We start from the raw sequence: 18,296 nt of genomic DNA on the forward strand, positions 1-18,296 counted from the left end.
GCCCGTCCTGTGTTGTATGTGGTGGAAACACTGACAATTAATAACTTGTAATTTACAAGCACATTACCACACGCTTCTCGGTCCTGTTCCCGATTCCGATTCCGATTCCGATCCCGATCCCGATCCCGATCCCTATCCCGATCCGTTCCTGTCCCTGTCCATGCCCCTACAAGAAAATATGGCGTCTGTGACCTAAATAAAAAAAATAAAACTTAAAAAAAGGTTTCGTCCAGAACGCGAATTGAACCTAGACCCCCAGCTCATGAAGCCTTCCGGAATGGGGTATCCATTGGACATCTGTATCGGTTGCTGTTGCCCCGTCACCGTAGTGCAGTTTCTAAAGTGAGGTGCCCCGTCACTGTAGTCACTTTTTGCTGGCCCTATATCACCTCAATAAACACAAAGTGAATCGCGACTGAACTTCGGTCGACTCATTACTGTGCCTAGATTGTATATTGTGTCTCTACAACGGAGCCTTTTTGGTGTGATCTTATTCTGATATTGTTATATCTTGGATTTTCATCTTGGCTGCACACTTCTCGACAACCATCCACACACTGCACTCCTTGTCGACATGTCGCTGCTGCTTGAGAGTGATTGGAAGTAACTGTTTGCTCACTCCTTGGTGCACATATTTCATGTTGAAGATCAGGTATCTGAAGGAGGCACCATAAAACACTTTAGTTTTTCAGAGGTATCTCAGAATTCTGTATTAGAGTGCTGTTTTGTATGTTGTAGTTTCGTACAAAACCAAACTGCACTATGTTTGTAATATGCCCTATAACTCTTCACTACATTTACAGTTGCGATGAAACATTGGGCACGAGAGGTGACTCGGCCAACGTGGCCGAAAAATTCCTCGCATAATTTTCTCCATGGGTTGTTTTGGATATTGACAAATTTTCTTGTGAATAATGAGCGTTATGCACATATGTTTCTTTTACTTTTCGTACAGGTACTTCAGTTAGATAAATTCCAGCAAAGGCAGCAAGACAGTCTCATGGGGTCACACCAAGGATAACAACATTCCTGTTCGAGTCCCGAGTTTTATCACCGAACTTCACCGTCTTAGGCCCGCTTCAGACGGGGCAACTTTTCCAGTAATTTCAAAGTTTTCGGTTGGTTGTTCCCTAGCTTTCCCTAGATCGACACAAATTGCTGAGATCGGCTCCGGCTCGAAGCGGACGAGCAACTCGAACAACTCGGAGTCGTTTGAAGCGGCAGCAGCCAATCAGGGATGTGATATTTTCACACGACATCCCTGTGGTGGTGATGATGACAACTAAAAAACCTAGTTCTCGTTTCAGATGGATAGTTTTTGGAAATATACTTTTTCAAAAAGAGGAGATTGTATTCTCAGCAAAATTTAAAGATACAAAAACATTTTTTTTGTTATAACTGTGCATCTAACTGTGCAAGAAAAATAAAATTTCATGATGATGATGGCAAGTCGTAGGTATTCGGTTTCTGCGTGTGAATGCGGGCGGCCCACGTTGCTGGCGTTGCGACGTCAAGTGCCTGGGTGAAATCACCCCGTCTTAAGCGGGCCAGCAAGGCCCGCTTCAGACGGGCCGATCTCGGGCCGCCCGCGTTCCCACGCAGCAACCGAGTTGCTACGACTTGCCATCACATCATGAAATTTTATTTTTCTTGCACTATTTAGATGCACAATTTTATAAAAAAAGATAATTTGATAACTTTAAATTGGGCTGAGGATACTAAGTCATCTTTTTGAAACAGTTTATTTTCAAAAACAATTCATTTCGAACCAGAGCCAAGTCTTTAGCTGTCATCATCACCACCACAGGGATGGCACGTGAAAATATCGCGTTCCTGACTGGCTGCTGCCACTTCAGACTTCCCTGTTGGAAAATTTCCATTGTGGAAAGATGATGGAAAAGGCGCATACAAGCGTAACCGTAATATGGGACATCCTATACAAGCGAAAAGGCGGCTCCAGTATAGTGGATTAAGGCGGAACGATACAGGTGGTCGGAACCATACAAGCGTGTCGTATTATGGGACATCCTATATCAGCGTAGTGGATTATGGCGGAACCACGTAGGCGGGCGGAACCATACATGCATAACGTAATATGGGACATCCTATACCAGCGAAAAGGCGATACCAGCATGGTGGAGCCATATGGCTCCACCATGCTGGTATCGCCCTTTCACTGTTGTACAGGGCGATTTAGTTTTAAGCTTTACATATATGTTTAGAAAGGTTGAGAAAGCTATATTAATGCGGTTTGTACAGGCGAGTTGTACGGCCAGGCGTACGTAGTATAGGGACCTAATCGTAACGGTGAGTCGGAAAATTAAATACAATTTGTTAATCAACCTTTTTATTAGTGAAAATCAACATATGGTTTCAATTAGCAACTTGCTGAGTCATTGAAAACCAGAAAACCAACTATTTTTAGAAGGGTATAATGCAGGGGTAGCATTTTACCCGTTCTGTAAAAACGCTTGATTTGGATAAGTTTCTAAGTTTCAGTTTCTTATCGAGCGCATCTCTGCGCCCACGGTCCTGTTCCCCAGGGGCTTAGACGCGCAACACACGTGCGCCTTGCTTCCCTCCATCCAACGAGGAAGGCGAGGGGGTGGCTTTCCACTGCGGCCACCGGGCAGCAGGATCGCAGGCGCAAAGATGCGCTCCGGTAAGAAACCGAAGTCTGGAAACGCGTCCAAATTGACTATTTAAAAAGAAACCCCGTAAAATGCTGCTCTTGTCTTATACCTTCACAAAGAAAGTTGATTTTGTGTGTTTTGATGATACTTAGCAAGTTTCTAATTGAAACCACGGATCTATTTTCACAAACTAAAATTTTAAGAAACAAATTATACTTAAAGGGAAGCTGAGGCGGTTTTGCATTTGAGGAAAAACATTAAAAATATTCCTTTTGACCTCCAGGATATCAAATATCAAAATTATTTCTCAATTTGGTTAATCGAGGCTGCATAGAATAATTCTGTAAAGTACTGCTGGAGGCACTTCCATGGAGAGCGACGTCACAAAAGCAGCTTTCGGTCTTTGCTCACGCATCTTCAGCGCCTATCAAAGCTATGCACGCCTATGCTGTTTTTTAAAAGGGCAGAAAAATATGTCACGACTAGTGCCAGTTCGGGAGAATATACCAAGAAAACTTGCGATTGGCCGCGCGGCCCTTAAGCGACACACGATTGGCGGCCGAAGAGTCTTCTTACGATGTCACTATTGGTAGGATGTCTTTTTGTGTTTTCCCACGTTTAGTTATATCCTCGTGGAAAACGAACGGGATATTCCTATTCGCGGAATAAAACTACGCTAGAATGAACATCCATCTAGTTTTCTGAAAGAAGTCTGGCACTTCTCTGTAATAAGCCGACTGATCATTACAAATTAGACTTTTATACTATGCCACTCTGGCCATATAACTCACGTGCACAGACCGCGTAAATGTAGCTTTTACGGCTTTTTTAAACAAATCTCTAAAACATACAAAAAACACCCTGTAGAATGTCCCCCTATACGATACGATTGTGTGGTTCCTTCCCCGCTTGTATCGTTCAAGAGGGACTTGTGGACATCCAGTAAGAGGACTTGTGGATGTCAGCGAGTATACACCAGTGAGTGGTTTCAAATAAGCATGATGTTTGCACACCAGTAAGCTCTTATCCGAGGCCCTCCAGGAGCACTAAAAGCACAGGCGAAATGTAGTGACCTGGCAAATTTGGTTACAGGTATTTATTTTCAGACAAATCGAATGCAGCAAAGTTTAACATTGCTCAAAAGAATATAATTATAAATTCAATACAGAACAGTGGTGTCCCTTGAGCTGTCAGAGCAAACTCCCACTCTTGCCACTCAGGAGTTCCTAACTTGTGCGTAGAGGATCAGCACAACCCAGATTTGTGCTGCGAGCGCATCTGCAATATAAAAGTTGAATAAACATGAGATGAAAAATGAGACGTTTGCAATTCTCTGCAATGTGAAATTAGAGCACAGATCTTGAAAAGGAGGATGGGAGGGTATGCCCCTCCTCCCCCTCCCCTCCTCCTCTTCTGCTTCCTCCCATTTAGCGGGAAATTTCCCTTTAGTTTAGCGGAAAAATTTCCCCCTAAATTTAGGGGTTAAGTTTCCCGCTAAATTTAGCGCGGAAATTGATGTCACGTGACCTCAACACCAATGCAGTCTTCCCGCTAAAAGTAGCGGGGAAAATGACGTTGCATGACCGTGTCACGTCATCCAAAAAAAAAAAAATTCAGTTTCTCAGCTAGACTTAGCGGAAATATTAAAAGTCGCATGACCTCAACATTAGTTCAATTTCCTGCCAAGTTTAGTGGGGCGGTTACGCCGACAGCGACGCCGCGAAATGCGGAAACAATTGCCTAAGAGCTGCGCTCAAGAAACTAAATGCCTGAGGTGAAATAAACTGAAAACTAGAGATAAGACGAAGAAAAGAGAATCTAAGATGCCATTCTCAGATTCTTCTCTTTGTCCGTTTTCAAATGTTTTGATTTCAAGAAATGTTTATCTCTTTATTCATACCCAGGGAACCCCTCCCAGTTTCAGCATGAATGCAATAAATCAATGCAGACTAGACCTTGTGGACTATTATGCACAAAAAAAAATGAATGTTTGCCACATAGTCATGTATGAGTCGGTGGCTCTGATCTCTAAATAGATTTGTAGTGAGGAACATTCTTGAATAAAACTTCTAGCCTTCGAATTCAACAGTTTGAACTTCCATAAGGAACACTGTATGGCAGGTTTTTTTTTGTGACACATCAGAAACGGTACAGCACTCTCATCCTAGCATACCTAACAAGAATTTGCACTTTTTTTAGTATGGCATGTGCTATTATAATGCCCATAGAGCCCCCTTTAAAAAAAATTCCTTTGTAGAGCGTTTTATTGGTTCTTACTTAACTCGTACGACACATTCGGTACCTTGAATTCTCACTCGGCATCAACAGTTTTATATATAGAAGTAATAGCGAAAGACAAGATGTATGAGCTTGAGTACGGCTGAACAAGCACATATGTTTTAAAAAAGTGCTGTCGAAAACTCAAATGTCAAAATAAAAATTAGGTAGAATGTGGATACAATTATGGATATGGTCATGAGCACAGGTAGCAGGTTCAATATGCAGAATATGTGTTAGCCGCACGCTCAACGAAACCTGTTGCATCTATATTCACTCAAATTACTTCACAGAACCCAGGGCTGCAGTCTCAGGTGAGAGTTCGCTGAATGAGTCTACCGAAAATGAGTGTAGACGGAAAAAAGCAGTTTGATCAGCGACAATGAGCATTACATAAATGACATGTCATTATTACTGTTATAGCCGAATGTTTCAAACTGTCAGTCGCGTCATTCTGTGATTTCCCTCCGTATGTTACAGGGTTTGGCTCTCTCGAATGCTTTGCGAGAAAAATGATGAACTGGAAATATCTAGCGTAGTTCTAGAAAAACTATTTCCAGAATCTTATCTCAGCATTGTAAATAATATAAAAAGTTTCTAGAGACAAGGTTAGTGCATGAGTTGAATAAACTAAATACTTCATTTTGCGAAACCATCTTGCCGTAGTAAACGTATAAAGTTCCCCTAGGTAGAGCTAGTCATTACGGATGATTGTGCCCATTGCGTACCATAAAAACTTAATTTGAAAACCTACAATATTTACAGACTCAACCAACTCTGAACAAGTGGACCACTTGGCATTCAAGATTGGTCTCACCATAACTGTCTGCAAACATCTACATAATTATTTCCGTGAACCTATGTATTTCAAGAAAATATTTGGTGCGGGCTGCTTAAAACACAATAGCATTTTTTAACACTAATAGAAAGCATGTAGTGGGCCACAACTTAAGCAGTTTTCACTTCATTAATAATGAAGAGCAATTACACATATGTGATCCATGAATATAGGCCTGCACTGAATTGTTTTCTTAAGTTTAACGTGCTATGCTCTGTTTACTATATAAATCTTTGCAGAGCTGGCAATGTGCAGGTTCCTGTTTTTTTATATTTCACATCTCCCGACTGCTAGGTATGGTAGGTACATAAGATTGATCACACCAACGTAACACAATGATTATTTTAAGAATTTGTTTGGGTATAGCACGAACAAAGCGAGCTGCGGGAAGTTATTTCTGTGAAACCGTCACACCTACATCGGCTCTCTTTAAGTTCACATGTTAATCATGTCTGCAGACTCCTTTTTGTAATTAGAACTCCATCCAACCCAAGATTTGAATGTTTGTTTCGCATTTTAGGCTTAGCAGTACTTTTGCTGTTCTATTAATAGGTAATAAGAATGCTTATTTCAAGTGGCATACCTAGCACCTGGTGGCACGAGAACTCCCCTGTCGTGACGCTGATCAAAAGTCACAGGTAGGGAGATACTGCGACGCTCTTGTTGCTGGGATTACATCCCCCATGGTCCTGGCCAGACCACAGAACAAGATTGAGTCCAAGCTTGTGGCCACTAGGATCTCCAGATCCTGAGGCACCCTAGTAGCTGAAAATAAAAGCAAATCACAATGAAGAACTTGGCAAAGCTGGATTAGAATGGCTAGCATATTCTTTCGTGATCAGCACATAGATCCTTTTATTTTAGTCATAGTCACCCCCCAGGACAAGGCCCGCTGGCCTTAAAATGATGGGTACCAAATTAAGGCGTATGATCAAATGCATTCATTTAACGCTCTTTCATCCCAACCTGAGAGATATCTGTCAAATATTCACATTCAACTGTAAAGACTATAAAAAAGCTACTACTGTAATTTATTTATTTATTTATTTATTCACTTACCCACAGCGCCAGTGGCATTACAGTGGGGGGGAAGTGTACATCAATGTGATTCATTTAAGCAAATATAAAGGAGCATAACAGAACGCGAACAACAGAACGCGCACATGCATTCCCAGTACACGGGAAACAAAAAAACAACAACAAAAAAACACTTTTCACAATGCAGCAAAAAAAGCGTCATTGTCCAAAATATCAACAACCTCCGAAGGCAATTGGTTCCATTCGCTAATAGATTTGGGAAAAAAAGAAGATTTAAACTGGTTTGTATTACATTTATATTCCCGTACCTTTCGTTCGTGATCGACACGATGAGAGATATAATGCGGGGGGAAAATATAGTCTTCGCGCTGTATACCAGTTCTGCGGTGGTAAATGTTATGAAATAATTTTAGCCGTAGCTTTTTCCTTCTTTTTTCGAGAGATTCCCAGCCTAAGAATTCCTTCAGACTTGTCATGCTGAGTCGCCTGTTATAATTCCCGGAAACATATCTAGCCGCTAAGTTTTGAACTCTTTCAAGTTTATTTTTATCAACAGCAGTTGGTGGGTCCAAGACTGTACTCGCGTATTCGAGAACAGACCTGATATAAGTTTTGTACAACAAATCTCGCGCACTTTGCGGAAATTGTCGGGTATTGCGTCGTAAAAAACCCAATACTTTACAAGCTTTCCCTGTTACGAAATCAACGTGCCTGTGCCAACACAAGGATGGTGTTAGGTATATTCCTAAGTATTTAAATTCGAACACAGTTTGTAATGGGGTACTGTCAATCATGTATACATTTTTAGGTCCATCTTTTTTTCTTGAAAAGCACATATGTACTGTTTTTCCTAGGTTTAGCTTCATATTCCATTCTTGGCACCACCTGTGTATTCTGAATAGGTCGCGTTGCAATGCATAGTTGTCTTCCTCGCTTCTAATTTCTCGATACACGACGCAGTCGTCTGCAAACAGTCTCATATAAGAAGTGATATTTTCTGCGACGTCATTAATATAAACCAAGAACAACAACGGGCCCAGCACCGACCCCTGTGGGACGCCTGACGTCACGTCAATAGTTTCAGATGCAGCACCATTTACTACCACATATTGGGATCTTAAATTTAAATATTCCTGAATCCACTCAACTATGCGAGGGTTAATATTAAAACTATTTAACTTACGAACAAGTAAGTTGTGGTCTACGACATCAAACGCCTTTTTGAAATCTATAAATACACAGTCTATGCATCTTCGCTGATCCAATTTTTCACTTATTTGGTGAACAAACTCTGTTAGTTGAGTAACACATGAGACTCCCTGCCGAATACCATGTTGCTTTGGATTAAACATTGCATGCGCGTCAATGTGTTTTATAATGCTAGTATATAAAATATGTTCTAACGTTTTACAAACAATACTTGTTAGAGAGATGGGTCGGTAAATCGTGACGAGCTCCCTAGGTCCAGATTTATGCACAGGAACAACACAAGCTGTCTTCCAATCGCTGGGAAGGCCACACGTGTTAAGAGACTTAGTAAACAACACCTTCAGAAACGGTGAAACGGACCGCGCACACAACTTTAAGATACTACTTGGCAAGCCGTCTGGTCCTCCCGCTTTGGATGGATCCAAACGCTGTAGCAGCAGTGTAATTCCATGCTCGTCGATTAATACCTCCTCCATGGTTTCATTATTCGTTCTAGCTAGACTTGAATGATTAGAATTTAACGTTTTAGGTAAAAAGACTGAGCCAAAAAAGTCGTTCAGGCAGTTTGCTTGCCCAAGGCTAGTTTCTATTAAGTCGCCGTTATGCGCGAGTGGTGGGATGCATACTTTATCTTTTCTGTTACGTTTAACGTACCTCCAGAACTCCTTCGGGTTCTTTCTAATTCGCGATGGAAATGACTCAAGAAAGTTAGTTTTTGCTTCACTCGTTGCAGTTTTAAATTCCTTGTCGATAGCCTTTAATGTCGCTCTACCTTCTGAGGAGGATTTTTTTTTAAGATTATTAAATACTCTCTGTCTCCTATTTCTAAGAGCCCGTAACTCCTTGTTAAACCAAGGTTTACTTTTTGCACGTCTTGCTGTTAATAGCCATGATGGCACAAATCGGTCTCGTAGCTCAAAAATGTTTGCCCTAAAAAGTAACCAGAGATCATTAACACTAAGAGACTCTGATAAAACTTCAAATTCCTGGAAGTATTCGTCTAAAGAAGAACATATCTCAGCAGTATTTCCACTTGCATAATTGTACATTCTCCGGGCAGTGTTTGGCTGTGTTTTTTCATACGATACGTTCATATCACAAAGTACCACATGGTGGTCGCTTATTCCAGGTAGGATCAAACTAGACTTTACCCAAGCGGGTTGATCTGTTAGGACTAAATCTAAAATGTTGTTTCCCCTTGTCGGTTCTTCTTCAATTTGGGTGAGCGCAAATGTACGCACCATGTTTATCATTTCCCTTCCCACTCCAGTTACCACTCCAGTCTGCAACATATACCGATTCCAAGATTCTTCAGGTACATTAAAATCACCACCTATAATAAGACAGTCTGTTTGAATTGTTTCTACCATTTCGGAAAGTTCAACGATGACATTAGCAGAGCTTCCAGGCGGTCTATAAAAGAACATAGCGTTAGTGATTTGCCATTTGATAACCGAACCCGGCACCATACAGCCTCGCACGACCCAACTGGAATGTCAAGCCGAGAAGAAGAAACAGTATTATCTACCAATATAAAAACTCCCCCACCATGATAGTTCCTGTCCTTTCTGTAAGATATGTAGTTGTCTGGAAATACCTCGTCATCACTGATACTGCTATCTAGCCATGATTCAGTTCCAAGAACCACGGTAGGTTTTGTCATACACAACAAATTGTTGAAATCATCTACTTTATTTTTTACGCTTCGGCAGTTCATAATCAGAAATGATATGTTTGAAGTCGAGCAGCTCTTTTTCTGTCAAGTACTCTGAACAACTTGTCCAAGTGCTTCGTCATATATGTATCTTGTATCATTTAAGTACAGTGCATCATATCGAAGGTTTACACGAGTATTATCATTACGGTGATCTTTGGCGAAGTCCCAGAGCTGTTTTCTTTTTCTGCGTACCGCCTCTGAAAAATCTTCCGAAATGCTAATGGTAGTACCTTTCAGTTTCTTTGCGTTTGACAAGATTGTCCGTTTTTCTTTGAACAACGCGAAATTTGCGATAAGTGGTCGAGCTTTGCCAATAGATTATCTACCAAGCCTGTGCGCTCTTTCAATTTGAACGGGCTCTAGTCCGAGTCTAGTTACAATTTCCTGAACTCGTTTCTCAGACGCCGCAGGTAACTCTCGGGTGTCTGTGTCAGGTACTCCGTAAAAAATTAAATTACAACGCCGGCTTCGATTTTCCAGATCGTATAGTGCGAGAGCTTAGCCAGTGGGTGTGGCGACGAAGGCGCCCGAGAGGAAAGAAGGGAGGAGAACGCCGAAGTAGGGAGAAAGAAGGCTGCCAAGAGGAGACGACCGCCATTTTGACGCAAAGCTGTCGGCACGGAGCCCTGTTGAGGCTACGCATCGTCTGCTACGGGCTTATTTCTTTTTTTTTTTTTTTGCCTGAATAAAAGTTTGCGTTCAAACATAGAGAAACTTCTTTCTTTAGATTTTTAAGCCACTGAGGAATAACACTATATAATTTTATTGCCAGAGCCTGCGAAATAAAAGGAAAGAACCGAAATTCGGATATCGATCCAATGCGGGGCGAATGAATGAAAATGGCGGCCCTCCCCGCTCAGCTGGGAGCAGCCTAGAGTTCACGCGCATGCGCTCACGCCTCTCGCTCTGTGCCGCGGGCTGATTAGCTCACTCGGAAGGGAGACGTTACGGCAGCGAAATCATAGACTGCCAGACGCTCCCCATATATGGCTCAGCTGCAATGGAAAGATTTTCCTACCCTCGTGCTCAGCGAGGGTCGACTGGGCATACAACTCCAGTTCATACACTCGCTGAACTTGAGGGTAGAGTGTACGAGCAGAGGGCAGGTGTCTGGATAGAAAGAGTTTAGTTGGCGCACCAAGAGGCTAACGAATAAAAATGGGTACTACTCCGAGCAAAATGCCAAAAAAGCGTGGATCTCGGCTCGAGACTAACAGCGGCACACAGTATCGATATTACTGACTAAGGGGTACTAAATCATTATTTTCAGCTACCTAATCAAACTAAATATTGTTCCCGGCTTGTTTTTTATTAAAAATCTCTAAATTTACAAGAACTATTAAGAACATTCCCTATTGAAAAATCCACCAGACCCGTTTGGTGTGTCCTAGTGTTTTCTGACGTAAACATCAGGCCTGCCTGGTGTGTTCTGGTGCGCACATCAGACCAGCCTAACGTGTTCTGTTGTCCCCACCAGAACACGTTAGGCTGGTTTGGTGTGCCCATTACATCATCCTAGTGTGGTCTGATGTGCACATCAAAACACATCAGGCTGGTCTGATGTGCACATCAAAACACACCAGGCTGGTCTGATGTGCACAACACAGCACACCAGAATGGCTTGATGTGCACACTATGCCACACCAGACTGGTCTAATGTCCACACCAAGGCACACTAAACTGGCCTGATATGCACACCAGGGTGCCTCTGGTGAGCACACATTACGGATATATGTATGGTGTTGAATGAAAACATGTTTTCTTGTAAAATTAAATAAGATGTACAGAGCTCAAACACCACATTTGATTTTATAAGGTACTTAATTGAAGGGGCAATGCAACGATTCACTTCAAATAATATGTACTTTGCGTAAGCATGTTGGCACAGTGTAACAAACGTTTACCTATATGCAATAGCCTGATGGAAAGAATACAGGTTTGTCTCGTCAACAATCGTCAGCAGCTTGTCATCAATGAAAACTTGAAAATATTTCAGTTGGCATTTGACATCATCAGAGGCCGTAAACATGGGTTCCGCAGGCTCCAGAAAACACCGGTCTTCTTTTCCCCACTCAAAAACTTGCGGCGGTGACTTTTGCTTCTTTCTTGACGTTGACAGAGGTGGACAGGCGGGCGTTCTGTCTTCAGTTTCGTTATCGCTTGGAAATTCTGTTGTTAGGCCCTTCGTTGGCAAGTTCTCCTCGTCACTGTCACTCACTTCACTATCACTAGGTCCCGCATCAGACACTGTTCCACTTTCTGGAATCAAAACCACACAGGGACGATCGCGACACCGTGTCTGGTAGAAAGATCCCGATGGGATTTCCTTCGGGCAGCAGTAGAATACGAAGCCTAAAAGAAAAGAGCACCACGTCAAATTCTACCAGAAAACAGGGATCTACTAAACCACGCCAAACAGGAAGCTTTCTCCCGACAATTACAGCCGATTCCTCGTGCACAGGTATGTAAAATTCAGAGTGAACGCCCGCCCCTAAAGTAAACTACTGAAACAATGCCAAATCTAAGCACGGAACGGAACACCACAGAAATCACAGAGCTACTATGCGACTCCTCTCTTAAGACAATTTCACATGCAGCGACTGTGCGAAAAAAAAAAATCGGTGCGACAGCCGATGCAGCGAGTGCGATCGCAATGTTTGGTTTCACATGCTCCAACAACCACGCGATTTCTGTCGGAGCGGCTGGCGCTTCGGACACGGACGCGACGCGTTTCACTTTGTCTAAAATACAACAAAAACGTCTTAATAAGCATACATGTTTTAGGAATGCAATGTGTAACCAGAAATTTATAATAACGAAGCATTAAATCAGAAGCTTTTATGTGCCTACATTTAATTTCGCGGATGAAAGCTGGCTAATGAACGGCTGATTGACGAGAAAGCGATCGCACCGGCTCTGCGGCAAAATACCAACTTGGTGGAAACCAGTTGCAGAGCCGCTGCGACAGTGCGACTGCGATTTTAATCGCACATTTACTAGAAATCGCACCGATTTCGGGCGAAAATCAGAGCATGTGAAAGAGTCTCCGCATATCTACTATGTACTTTTTTTTTCCCCGACCTTCATACGTTTCAGGGTAAAATACGTCAGCGCTATGGAATCCAGAACTTGTAAAAATTCAAAATTAGCATATTTCAGAGCAAAGTACTGCTTACCTTTGTAACAGCAGGTCGAAGTGCGCAGCACGGCGCGGACGATACGCATCTCGGGAGCCGCCATGCACATCGCAGCCGACGGAGCGACGGAGTATCTGGAAACCCCTCGCGGCGAAAAGTCGAGACCGCGAAACCGAAACCAGAAAATGTATTTCCTAAGATACGTTAAACATTTTGCATGAGTATTGCTTTGGGTCCCAAAAACACTATTTTTATATTAAGTGTGTCCTAAAAATACACAAACATTTTTTTAAGTGCCTAAAAGGGTTAATAAAAATAAAAACGAAAGGAAAACTTTAGTGTTGCTAGAAGTGCTAGGAATCGTCGGCGGAGTCTGTGCACACTGGGCAGTTTGCCCCGCCAGCGAGCTCAGTGGGGTGAAGCTCTCGGCTACTTCCGTCCCGCCGCGTATACTTATGACGTTTGTCCGGTCCGGCGAACTGCTTCCGATTGCCGCGCTCCCAGCGGCTGTTGGCACTTGTTATTTCATTTTAAATAAAATTGATTCATATATCTAATCATACGAAATAAAGGTGAAGTTGTTTTGAAGGTGTGAATGGCTTTGAAGCTTGTTATTGTAACTTTCTCTTTCACTCTTTCAACGTGTCTGGGCGCGCTTTCTCTCTCTCTGAACCCGCGCCTCTCGCCTCGAGATGCGCTGGCCGCTGGCGCCGGGAAGTCGGTGGACCGTTAGAACGCGCGAGGGACGCGAGCCGGCGAGTTGTTTCGCTTCTGGGAGTGCGTCGCGGCGCGAGATTCGTCCCGCGTTCGAGCGCTCGCGGCTATCTTTTCTTTTTCGTGGGAACTTGTTGTTGGTGTAATGTGGTCAAGCATGGATTTTCGTCATCAACACACCACCTGATGTGCCAAGTGGGGAAACAATGACTGCCGAAAGCCGGGATATCAATGGTTTCGAGGTCGAATGGACGTGCGGTACGCTCTTTTGGTCTTCTCTTGCTTAAGTTTCTGATTGGATGTTTGCAACAAAACCTAACTGTCGCAGTGGTAGTGAGTATTAATTGTTTGATTTTGGCAATAGCTACGATAGTTTCCAATCACAAAACCAAATCCTATCATTGTTCAGGATTGCTCTTCACTCGCCGCGAGAAATATGTCATTGTCAAATTACTGGAGACTTCTGTGTAAACTTTTTCATATCAAGATCGAGCACATATGCTCGCTTTAAAAGATGGCAAACTTTTTGCTGTGAGCTGTTTATTTGGCACTGTTGTCAGCGATTCACGCGTCTGTTCGCGAGGAGTGAAAATATGAGCCTAAATATTTTTCGATTAACTGAGGATGAGCGATAGAGCGATCCGCTCTGGTTTCCCGTTTCGTTTAGCAGTGACTCACTCCTAAATCTAAGTGATAATATTAAAAACGAATGGGCAGAGCTGTTTTTCTTGGTACTCATTGCTTAGTTTCCTTTAATTGCAATTAAGACACCGTCGTCGGTCTTTACTTATATGCTTACTTATATAATCAAATTTGCAAGGACGCATATCATCACCTTCGTCGCACGTAACCTTAACGTTTTATCCTGTTTTGTTGTTCATTTCTTTGTTTCTCGTGTGCAAAACAGTGAGAAATTTCGTCTGTATTTTCTACTGTCTGTTGAATAAAAATGAACGCAAAAGGACAAGCATTGCATATTTCCTGTGTATGTGTCACTTTCGTTGCTTTGCTAGGTTTCTGCTGCTTTGCAGCTGGTCTCGCTTTTCAGTGCTGGCTTGTGTGCGTTTCAACGCACATTAACCAGCATTGAAATGCGAAAACCAGCCGCAAAGCAGCAAAAGCCTAGCAAAGCAACGCGCAAACGGGGCAAAAAAAAAAAAAAGCTACAATATATATATTTTTAACTCTAGGTGGCGCAAGCTACCGCCCATCCATCCATACACAATGGCGCTGCCGTGCAGTTTCGGTTTTGATTTCGCTGGGCCGCCATGTTGATTTTAGTACAGCCACCAGATACCAGGGGATTCAAATGGCGCTGCGGCCTCCCAGGGTTTCCCAATTTGCGTTCCATGGGCGGTATAGGAAGTTGCACTCCTCTGGCGAGCTGCTGAGCGAAGGAAAAAACGGTCGTGGGAGAAAAGGTAAGGATTAAGGATATTTCTTTGTTTCTTTTTGTGCTTGCTGCATTACCATGTGGGGATTTCGCATTATTAGGTCTGCTGAGACACTTGTAGCTTTATTTTCAGTGAACGATTCGAGCCTGAATCTATAGCTTTACAGAAGAAAAATTTCCGGGCGGCTATCAGTTCGAAAGTTTTTGTTACCCAGCATTGCTAGCTGGCAAGCATATTCTAGAGTTGTCATTTGGACACCAGTTTGAGTAGTCTTCACCACTTGTGGGGTCTCTCTGTAATAATCGCCGCGCGATCGGCATGTGCTTCGCTCGTCTCCCAGGGAGTGACACAATAGAACCAGAAGATTGCGAATCGGTTTACTATACTTCCCAGTTGGCCGTCTTCGAGAGCCGGCACTGCGGCCCGCCGAGCCGAGTTGTCGCCCGTCATTCAGAGCTCGCAGTCGCTGTCCGTGTCCAGGCCTGCGGATCGTCCTCCCCACGCCAGCGCTGCGTAGGCAAGCTGTTCCGGGCTATCACAGCCCGAGTCTCGCTGCGGAACCACTCCGGGATCGTCATGGCCTAGGTCGGTGTGGCCAGGGCTCGCCGTTTCCGCCGGTCCTGATGTGAACCTCGCTGGCGGAACGCTCCAGGAGTCGCCATGAGCCAGACCAGCAAGAACGGCTCCATCGTTCCATCGCGGCCCCAGCCTGGTGCGGCACGCTCTTCCTCTTTCCTCGCGCTCGCCCCCGGCTAGAAAATGTGAGTAATTAGAAACATACTCTGCATGCTACAGAACAGTATGCACGTTACAATGGCTGCACCGTGATATGCAAGCCTGGTGTGAAAAGGTGACAGGCAACAAAGTGCACATGTGAGAAGGATATTTACGCTTCACTTGAGCTTTTTCTAAAGAAAAACTTACGCATCCTGTTTTCTGCATGCCGTCACATTTGTTACCAGATTCAGCGTTAAATTTTGTTGCCGAAACAAACAAAGCTTTATGTGCTGCGAAAATATACTATTTGAGAACTCGCAGGTTTGGAAGGTTTTGGTGACGACCGCGCGTGTGCCAAACGGCTATGCGCACATACAACTACGACTGCCGGGACGGGCCTCTCGCTTCTTGAAGGCTTGATCGCCTGATTCTGGACGTCACAGCGAAGCAGCAATCGGCCCAATTGTTCCTATTGTATTTCCCTATGTGGTGTCTATAGTCTGTTGCAACCTAAGAACGAAGGGCGAGGGTAAGACGGGCCGGGGAGGAGGAAGCAGGCGGAATGCTAAAGAGAGAAGGAGGTTTTCCCCTCCCTTCTCCAGCATTCCGTTTTCTTCCTCCTCCCCGACCCGTCTTACCGTCGCCCTTCGTTCTTAGTTTGCAACGGACTATAGTGACTCGTAGAACAACTTGTATAAAATTGTTATTTTGCTGAGTAGTCTGCAAAACAAGTTCGTCAGACCATTTTCCAAGCCTGCACATGTATTTTCATTCACTTCAACAGCAACAATTACTGTAGAATTTACTTACCTGATGCATCACACTGCAGTGATCCACTTCTGTTGCCGTGTCAATTCCGAAGATCTCGAGGGGAAGCGGTATAGTTTGACGCTTGAGTCGCCTTCGTGACTGTGACAGTCTTTCACGCAGCAGTAGCGACATTTATATTTTGGGGGAACCCTATCGAACCCCAGCGGGTTCCTGTGGCATCTCACCTACTCCTATAGGAGTAGGCAAGATGCTACAGAAACCCGCTGGGTTCATGGAGACGTGAAGCCGGGACTTACTTTTAAGAAGAACGGTTCCCAAAAAAGGCTGACGCCGATCCAAAATGCCACATTCACCCTTGGTTTCTAAATGCACCCGCCTACAGTCTTTGCGATCCGGGCTGTCCTGGCCTACCCAGTCTTTTATTTTGCAGCCGCTAGATGGCGCAATACGTAGTGACAAATTGCATTGCCGGTTAATATTTGGGACATTTAAAGTGAGGGGAGTGGGTGGAGTGGAAATTAGAGATTTGTATTATCGAGATTCTGCCGAGTTTGCCTGCCTCCCCCCCCCCCCTCGCACAGACACAAACAGTGTCGTTGCCCAAGACGCCTCCGACTGTACGTTGCAAATCTTAATTTCTTTTTCATGTGTATAAAAGCCAATATTAATTTACTGACAGGATGACTGTGCTCGTGGGCCCAAATCTAATTATGTATTTGCAATCTGAACTGCTGATAATGTAGTTGCAGGTAGTGACAATCTCAATTTAGAGGAGCAAGTCAATTGATTGTTCAGGAGATGCTCTGCCCAGTACTGTTATTCACATGCTTCAGGCCCTTCTACCGTTAAGAAAATAGTGTTTCACCCTCTTTGCACACAGGAGCGGAGGGATCAAAAGTCGCTTTTTTAGGGGCAGGACACCACTGTCATACTACTATAGCCAGACTTTTAAGTCAACAAATGGTTGATGACAGAACAAGAAGACATCATTTCATGACTTCTTTATGCAGCGTAGCTCGATAGTCATTGCTTACCTGACAGGCGAGTAGTTGTAATAACGAGAGTTGGTAAGGTTGCCAATACCCCACATCAATAAATACTATCTTAAAGGCGTGATTTCAAAAGGTAGTGTTCATTTCTTTAATGCATAAAGCAGCCTGGCTGTGGCAACATCATAAGCAACAATAACACCTTAATGGTAGTGACCGCAGCCCTTGTGTCACCTTACTAAAAGTACCGCAAGAAAGAGCTGACATTACCTCTACAGGTTTGCATCGTCATAAATCAAGTTAAAGCGTTTTGCTAATGGTCTGAAAATCCTAAAACAAGTGAAAATGATTTACTGGTGGAGTGAAATTACGAAACATTTGAGGGCATGCATTGCTGAAATCTCACCGTATTAGCAACTGTAGCATACATTTTGTTTGGGAATATGCATGCTTCCTGCTATTATTACAACAAAGAAATGGGGTTCAATGTTTTGACTAAGATAGCTCCTGAGCATAGGGCTAGATTGATGTTGTGAAGGAATATTGTGCTTTATACTGCATTGCACGTCATTTTGAATATGTTGTGCGGCTATCTTTTTCTTTATTACTGCTACAGTATGTCCTAGCGTATAAACAAATCAAGACCTTGATGTTACTCGTCGTTCTAACCTTTAATTTGCTATCCCAGGTGCTGCAGTGGCTGCTCCACCTGGTGAGGCCGTGGCCTCCTCTTGGCCACCTCTCTTTGCTGTCCAAGATGGTGAGGTACGTATCTGGGCCTACAAGACATTTTGTCTATTGTTTTCACTTCAATGACTTGTTCAGGAGAACAGACTAATGTCAGAAAAAACAAGGACACAAA

This window comes from Ixodes scapularis, unplaced genomic scaffold (genome assembly GCF_016920785.2).
Source record: "Ixodes scapularis isolate PalLabHiFi unplaced genomic scaffold, ASM1692078v2 PGA_scaffold6__148_contigs__length_123643588, whole genome shotgun sequence".
Taxonomy (NCBI): Eukaryota; Metazoa; Arthropoda; class Arachnida; order Ixodida; family Ixodidae; genus Ixodes; species Ixodes scapularis.